This window comes from Hippoglossus stenolepis, chromosome 19, assembly GCF_022539355.2.
Source record: "Hippoglossus stenolepis isolate QCI-W04-F060 chromosome 19, HSTE1.2, whole genome shotgun sequence".
Lineage (NCBI taxonomy): Eukaryota > Metazoa > Chordata > Actinopteri > Pleuronectiformes > Pleuronectidae > Hippoglossus > Hippoglossus stenolepis.
In genome coordinates, this window is record NC_061501.1 from 4,110,277 (window position 1) to 4,119,125 (window position 8,849).

The following is an 8,849-nucleotide window of genomic DNA, read 5'->3' on the forward strand; positions in this document are numbered from 1 at the left end:
AGGTGCCTGACAAATCAGCGAAGGCTACGTCTTGACCCGAAAATAGCCAATCAGCAAATGGTGGTGAGTGTGTACGTGATTGTTTCCAAACATCTCCGTTCTGCCCCGGACTTAGGGTTAGGGCCTCTAAAACTCTGTAGTAGTGTGGACGCCAGGCGTATCAATTGCAGAGTTGACTTGTTTTCAAACGTAGTGGTGTGGATGTCACCACGGTCTCAAAAACACATTTCATCATTTAAAATGAATTCAAATTTAATCTCCCAATTAAATTAAAATAAAAAATAAAAAGATCTGTTTTCTGCTCGAATAGACACCAGAACAGTTACGCAAGAAAATGTGTTTGTCATAATGTGAGACAGTTTTCAGTCCCCCCTCATATCATCCACCACTTACCCTGAAATAATAGACTTGTGTGGTAATTACACAATACTGTGAACTTTTTTGCAGATTAGAAACACTGCACTGTCTACACTATAAGCCTGTATTTTCCCCCCTGGCGCTCTTCCATCCTCCTTCCCTCTCTTTTCCACGTCTGGCTCACTGGGGCTGTCTGCTGCGTGTCTGCTGCACTCCACTCAGACCCCATGAGAATCTACGGACAGCCTGTATTACTCTGACCATGTGTGTGTGCGTGCGTGTGTGTGTGTGTGTTACTGGGATTGTGCATTTTGCCATATAACAACCTAGTGACACTTAGAAGAGTAAGGAGAAGTACAAACAAGACACAGGGATGACAAAATGGACACACACACACAGAGTGATTCACTGGGTAGTCCACGAAGTCTGGCAGGCGCTTTTCCCAGAATGATGCATCTCAGCGCAAATGCTCCGAGCAGATCTGTCATCAGGCTGATGCGTGTGGTGAAATTAATCAAACATAATGATTGAAGAAGGGCCGTGTTCTGCTGTGGGATTCGGGGATCCATGCCTGCAGATGGATAATGTGGATTGGATCAGCAAACCCCTGATATTTCATCGGTGATAGCACAGAAGATGACAGCCATCACTCACACAGACTTTTTCCCATGTATCGTCCCCTCCGCAGTGTGTACTGATGTCATCTCTGGCATGAGCAGGCCCGATGTGGACGTATCAAATTAGCCACGATGTCTGCATGAAAGCATTTATCTGCATGACTCATATACCAAACAGAGGTCAAATACCTCGCCGGCGGCCACCTCATGCCCTGCCTGCACCAAGCATCTAAATCTTATCTAATTCTGATAGCGGAGGACATACTTTTGCATTCAAACAATGTGATGTGTCACAGACAGAGCAGCAGGCAAGTGCCCTGCGCTTTATCAGACCTCTGGATGTCACAGGTTTGATCTGATGCGTCCATCCTGTTTCGCCTTTGAGCGAAAACACAAAATTGTTGATCAACTTGCACGTTCTGTCAGCAAAAGGCCTGGTCCTGAAGTGAAATTGAGGAGTCGTCTCAAAAATGGGTCCGGTGACCTTGAAGGCTCCTTTAAAAAATGTGAGACTTGCAACAGCAGAATGGAAAGCGGATTAATTTAATTTACCAATTAGCCTGAGGAGAGAATGGCTGTATCATTACTTCAATGGTTTCACTCCCACCAATTATTTCCCTGCTTTTAAACAAGAAGCTTAAACCAGATTAAGTGAAATCTTAGCAAAGCAATGAGGAGAAGCTGATGAGGTCCGCAGCCAGATGGCTCAGTGTTTTTTGCAGTCTTGGGCTAAATATCTGAGTACCACTGAAACAATCAATTAACTGCAAGGACTGTATTGATGCAAACTGCTTCCTCAGTGCAACGCAGTCTCTTTTTCCCCCAAGCCGTGCGAGGACAGCCTCTCTCTGACAGGATTCCTGTTGGTAGGATTTCTTAAGAAAATGAGAGAAAAAACCTTGATGTACAGTACCTTGAATTCATGAGATCACACTTTCTCTCCACCCGCAGAGTGAAATGCAGCCACAACATTTAATCTGCTTTTTCTGAACTATGTTTTACACTTTCTCACTGTAGATATAAAGGTCATTGTTTAGAACAATGAAGCCCCCACTTACAACAACTTTCATGTTCTAGGTTTGCTCTTTTAAATACATCTGTAACTACTATTGATATAAGAGAGTATATAGATACAGTTTAATTCATACAAGACATGATTCAGATTCTGCATTTTTTTTCAATGGGTTTATCGATTACTTTTAGACAGGATTTTAACTTTGTTGCTTACTTGCTTACTAGTTATTCCTCACAATCGATTGCAGCACAGGGTCTCAAACATGCAACGACTAGAGGAATCAGCTGCCAGTGCCCGCTGGGGCCAGGTACAACACTGCAGCTGTTTTCAGACATGACCTGCGGGTAAAATCCGGAGAATTGGCTACGGAGTTTTCTCGCAGTTTGCCTTTCACACATACACAACACAGCGGGAGGTTCTGTTTTATTTTTGCGTCTGTCGCATGTTATCAACCCCCCCCCACTTGATCCAGCGGGGGATCCCCTGCTGTGTTCACACATAGACTTCTCCTGGATTTCTACGGACATTATAGTAGGAGGCCAGGCGAGGAAAGTCCGCAGAAATTTGTGTTCACACATGCACCCCCTCCAGAGAAAATACGGAGGAATTCATGTCTGAAAGCAGCTTAAGAGATTGGTGAGAGTGAACCACAACAGGAAACTTGTGGTCCGGGCAGGTAAAGAGCTGAAAGAGCTGAAAGAGCTGAAAGTCACTATAAAGCTCCATGAAAGAATTGTGAAAGAAAACGGAAATTCTCGGTAGGTTCATCGCTACAAAAGATCTCGTTCTCATTATCACATTTTTTTTATGATGTCCTTTGATTCATTGATATAAGATGTTACAACCTTTATAAGTTTATAAGTTATTATGACATACAACTGATAAATTAGCTATTAAATAACATCATGTTATTTAAAATAGAATCAGAATGAACATGTAGTTTTACAACTGTATGACGTCCCTATTTACTAAAGATCTGACTCACATTTTTTCTGTTTTTATTTTAGTCAGAGAACATGTGGGGGTTCAGTAGCAGCCCACAGGTCACTTTTTGCCCCATGGCCCACTAGGGGCTTAATCCGACCCTGCTGGGAGAATATTTCATTTATACAGGTAGATAACAAAAATAGGTAAATGCACAGTGTGCAATTTCCAAAAGTAACTCCCCGACATGATATGAACACAGTTGTCTGCTTGAATGCGGATCAAGGTGGATCAAAGTGAATCTCTATATCAATACTAGGCAGCTGTTCACACCATCGGTTCAGAGGTGAGGGGGCTTTACATGATCCCCATGTGTTGAGAGTGGCCTGTGTGCCCTCTTCCCCACAGATCTCTTACCTTATAACAATAACCACAATCCACAGCCGGACCAGAACACAAAAAAAAATCCCCGGTCGGCCCCTCAGATCTCCTGAGCAGATGCCTCTGGGTGGTGTGATACTGCTGGGGAGGCTCAGACCTCATACAGTCGGGCCCCGTCCACATCTGTCCTGTGTTACGGTAGGCACTTTACCCTGTCAAAACCCAGCTGTTTAGGGATTTGCTTCGTTGGAATCGGTTTGATCACGGCTGTGTTACGTGGGAAAATGCTTAAAAAACACATTTGAGAAGATTCTGTACCTTAGTGTTTGTAATTGCCAAGAATATTACAGCTTTTTCCAAACTTTCTCTCTGCTGTTTCAGCTAGCTGCTGACCAGTTGCTGTGGGACCACAGCCTAGACAAATAAAAACTCTCCGGAGGAAGACACTGAGTTGATTAGATAACCAATGTTGGGATACGATGTAGTGAGCTCACTCCTTCTCAGTCTATTCTCTTAGCTTGTGGTAGGTTCAACTCAATTATATTTTCAGACGTTTTGTTACAGACAAAAGACAACAGTGTTACCGAGCAGTAAACAAGGAGCACATGTTCACAATTACTGCCCAACAATGCCCCGAATGTTGACAATGGTTTCCTGCTGTTGAGTCACAATTTAATTCGAGGAATAGAGGAATGCAACAGAGAATCAGTTTTGTGTTTACGTTACACTGTGGTGCAATTGTTTGGGTTCAGGGCAGCTCCTGTGGTTCTGCCAGATAGATCCTGAAGATGCAGTGACCACTGGATACTCTCAGTGTTCCTAAAATAATCCTAATTATAGGTCTGCAGATGGATTCTGATGGGAAATGGACAATTTTGGTCCGCAAGGCCCACAAATGCGCAGTTATTACAGTTGAGCCAAGTTTAGCACATTCTTTTTGTAAGAAAAAGTAACTTTTGAAACCAGCCAGACAGGCGAGAAGCTGCATGAAACCATTCTTTGGCATTGTCTCGGAAAGCGAGCCATGAAGGTGACATTAAAAAGAATACATCTGAAAGTGGTTTCACAACCTCGGCTGCTTTCAAAAGGTTTCTTTTTTGTTGTTGTTCAGAAGAAAGTTAAATCATCACCAGTTATTTGTTAGAGCACAACCCAAAACGATTGTTGAGACAAAAGCCTGTGAGCCAGCTCCTGTGGCCGTAAATTAGCCCAATCACAGAGAGGGTGGTTTCTGCCAGGTGGCACCGTAGACCCCTGATGGTAATCTGTCTGGCCCATGCCAAGCTTTAAAAGGAGGCCTCACTCGCTACAATTACAGCCTTCCAAAGCCCATTACCTGCTGATCTATTTAAAGCTACTGTAGCAACCTCTCTCCACAGCAGCCTTTGATGTGATAATTCACAGCAGAGGTAACTCATACAATACAGCATACGCACTGAATGGACATAATTATATGGCATCCTCTGTAGCTACCGTCGAGGATGTTGCGTCAATGTGATCTTTTTCATTCTGGGAATTTCAGTGATTTGGAACTTGTATTCTAAACTGTAAAAAAGGTGATAACCAATAACATAAACCAGGTATTTTCATTTTATTCCTTACAATATGGAAAAAGGCCATGAAAACAGCTGAGACCATCAAATAGGGACACATGATGTGCTGGAAATATAATAGAGGAGCTATTTCAATAAAGGCTACTGTAAAAATCAGATGGTCCACAATGTGGCACTGCATCTGCTCTTCCATGTGTCTACTGTTTATCGACCTCCACTGGTTACCCAGATTCTACAGAGCGACATCTGGGTCTGCACCCATCTACTTTAACTTTGAAAGTCCTGCTGGTTTATGCTCCTTCTCTGCAACTGTTTCCCTCCAAGGCATCTCTGCACACCCCTGCACACAAAGCAGAGTCCAGATTGTTCTGGTTTGTGGTTCCCAGATGGTGGAACAAGCTACCCAGCGCTATCAAAGCAGGGGCGTCCCTCTTTACTTCTTGATGACTCATCTCTTCCAAGAGCACTAACACCTCTCACACCCTAACATGCCTAACTAGCACTTATTGTGCTACTGTTTGGTTGCGCTTCTTTACCTGATCTCCTGCACTTTGACTTATTGATCGGATTTAGCACCCAGTACTTACTTCAAGCTCACCTGCTGTGCTTTACTTGTAGCTTTAATGTTGTCCTTCAGTTTACAGTTGCTTTGGATAAAAGCATTTGCCAAATGAGTGAATATAAATAGAATTAAACCAAACATTTTACTTTTTTGACAAATAAGTAGAAAGTCTTTTTATTTGTATATATATTTGCATAATCCACGCCTAATAGGTATTCTGACACGCCGTCTAACAAATCCAGGTAAAGCATAAAAGCTTTGTCGACCAATCACAACAAAGTGGGACAGCTGGCCATTCAGAGCAGACTAGGCTTTATCAAAGACAGGAGCTACAACCAAGTGTTTCAGACAGAGGCTGAAAAAAGGAGCTGTAGCAATAGAGAGTGAGAAAATGTATGAGTTTCCTAAATGTTATAGCATATATGTATTAAATCTGAACCAATCATATGGGAGGACATGCAAACACACTCTCAGGAGTCAGAGAAGGATTTCAAAGCAATTCTGATACAGATTTTGCAGAGCAGACATTCAGTTTAGTTCCCATGCATACAAAATGTTAAAGCTACAGATAACAACATTGCTCAAACTCAGCTTTTCTGACTTCAGCTCTGTGAGAAAGGATTCATGAATTCATGACAGAGTTTTCTGGGTAGTTGGTATTGCTCACTGACTAGAGAAGCAGGGAGCTATCAACATAACCCCCCCCCCCACCACCTACAGAGTCAAGATGTTAGACCAGACTTATGGGGAAATTGGGGAGAGGCATCTGCATCAGGCAGCAGGCAGCTCACAGCAGGCAGCCCACAGCGGGCAGCGCTGCTCACCAAGCTCAGAAACACTCAACCTCAAAACCGCAACTGGCAACCGGAGTGGTGACATCAGCGACTCTGCACCACATTTCAGTGCAGTGCATACGAGCTGCATATGTACGGCACAATGGAAAACAGACACGGCCGGATTGCTGGGTGCTTTGCAGTGAGGGGGGGGGCGGGGTGCACTGTGTTAACGCAGGGAGCAATGGAAGTGTTGACCGCCGGTGATACTGAGCAGATGCCAGTGAGTCACAGGCCAAATGAAATGATATGCTGTTTCCAACCTACTGTAACACAGCAGCTCCAGCATCTCATATCACTCCTGTTGTTCTTATCAGGTTCCTCTCAGTTACTCCTCGTCTCAGTGTGTCACGAGTCCCGTTGTCTGCCATCGAAATGTTAGACAAACTGTTTTCAGCTGCCACAGGGAGCTCAAACATCGCTGTCTGTCTGACTTTATTAAGTCCACGGGACACACCAAGTCAACAACTGGAACAATGGCTGACTTTACAGGAAAAGAGATAGTCATCGAGTGGGTAATTCAGAGTTAAGCTGACTTTATGTAAACATGAACATGATAGCTTGGAGACAGTGGTGGAAAGTAACTTAAGTATATTTACTCAAGTACTATAGGACTTGTACTTTGGGCTACTTGACTATCATGTCGTGTAACTTTATACTTCCACTACATTACATATCAGAGGGAAATACTAGACTTTCTACTCAACTTTATTTATTCGACTGCTTTAGTTACCAGTTACCTTTGAGGGGAAGGTTTTACACCATGGATAATATAACACACTTTTAAATAATAACACCTTTCTAAAGAGGAAACCAGTGGTATACAACCTTGCATAATCAGGGTCACATTTCAGTCTATGAGTTAAAAAATTCATTCATTTTTCTCTCTATTCCACTCACATGGTTTCATTTCAATAAATGTTCCAATGATCCAATATCTCACAAAAAAATCAAAGATTGGAAAAACTGAAAACAGATTGATGAAACGGAACATCATTTTTTCATCTTTCTTTTCCCATTAATCATCTCATTACTCATCAGATTTATCTGGTGAATACAACTGTGTGTAAAACTGTAGTTTTAACTAGCTCCACCTCTGGCAGCAGTAACGTGCTGCGTGCGCACAGTGATTGATGCTTGAGTATTAATACTGTAATTATGTCATATATTATAATATATCAGTCACAGGGACCAAACCAGCATTTTAGCTGCATTTTAATCATGACACTTCCCTGCTTTTCTTTAAATAGGAGATGGAATATGTTTTTCATGCTGGACTTGTAATGTATTATTTTTACATTGCTGTGTTTGTACTTTCATGTAAGTAAAATATCTGAATACTTCATCCACCGCTGCTTGGAGGCTATTAACCAGAGGACACATCAACAGCTGGGATCATGCAAAGTGGACAGCCAAAGCAGACATTTATTTCAAATAAATTAGAGGATGTACATGTCAATGGTCAGACACTAGGCAGTCCACTGAAATTATTTCCACTGTGGGAATACACAAGCCAGGGCGGACAGAAGCCTACCAGCCTCCCTTATTTTCAGGGGAACTCAGTTATATGCAACATCTGTGTCAATATTATGGAGATTTTAGGCTCCTCTGTTCTTTTTAAGAGTTGGAAACAGAGTACAACTTTCAGCTGTGAAGGCTTGGAGCCAGACAGACGTAAAGGATAGGATTTGGCAAAGCTCACAGGAGAGAAAACATTAAAAAACCAGTGGACTTGAAGTTTGAAACAACTGCTCTAAATAACAAAGTTGTACATAGGTTAATATTTACAGAAATTAAATTACTTATTTTCATTGTCAATTAAACTATAAAACATGAGAAAGAAAGAGACAAACATGTCCATTATTGTTCTATTAAGCCCAAAGTGACATCATCTATCAGGTTTTTATGAGGAAAGAAAGGAAATGAGCAAAGAAGCAAATTGTCATGTGTGCCAATGTTGAAGGAGATTGAATCATAATCACCTTTCAAAGCCTACATACAAAGCCTATACTACTCCATATATATATTAACATAAATAGCCTATACAGACATGGATGTCTGAAGGTGACATGCATTCTTATTTGCAAGTTATCAACCTTCTGACATTAGTTAGTACTTCTAGGTAGGTAGACTAGGTAGGTTGGTGGGTGGGCAGGTAGGTGGGTAGGTAGGTCGGCAGGTAGCAAAGATAGGTAGACTATGTCGGTAGGTAGGTAGTTAGCTAAAATAGGTACAACGAGGTTACAAAGTGTTTCACACAAAAGTCCATGGCAAAATGAAGAATCGATTGTAATAAAAGATATTCTGTTCAGTCCAATTTAAGAGCCAGATCTATAAACTTAAGGTCTTGACCTTAAGTTTATAGACAAACCCAACGGTTCCCAATGTAGGTGGGTAGACTATGTTGATAGATAGATAGATAGATAGATAGATAGATAGATAGATAGATAGATAGATAGATAGATAGATAGATAGATAGATAGATAGATAGATAGATAGATAGATAGACAGGACAAGAGACATAGGGTTAACAGTATTTATAAAGAATCCTTGAGAACGACAGAGAGGATATCTATGTTTCACATTTGTTAGAATCGCACTCTTATT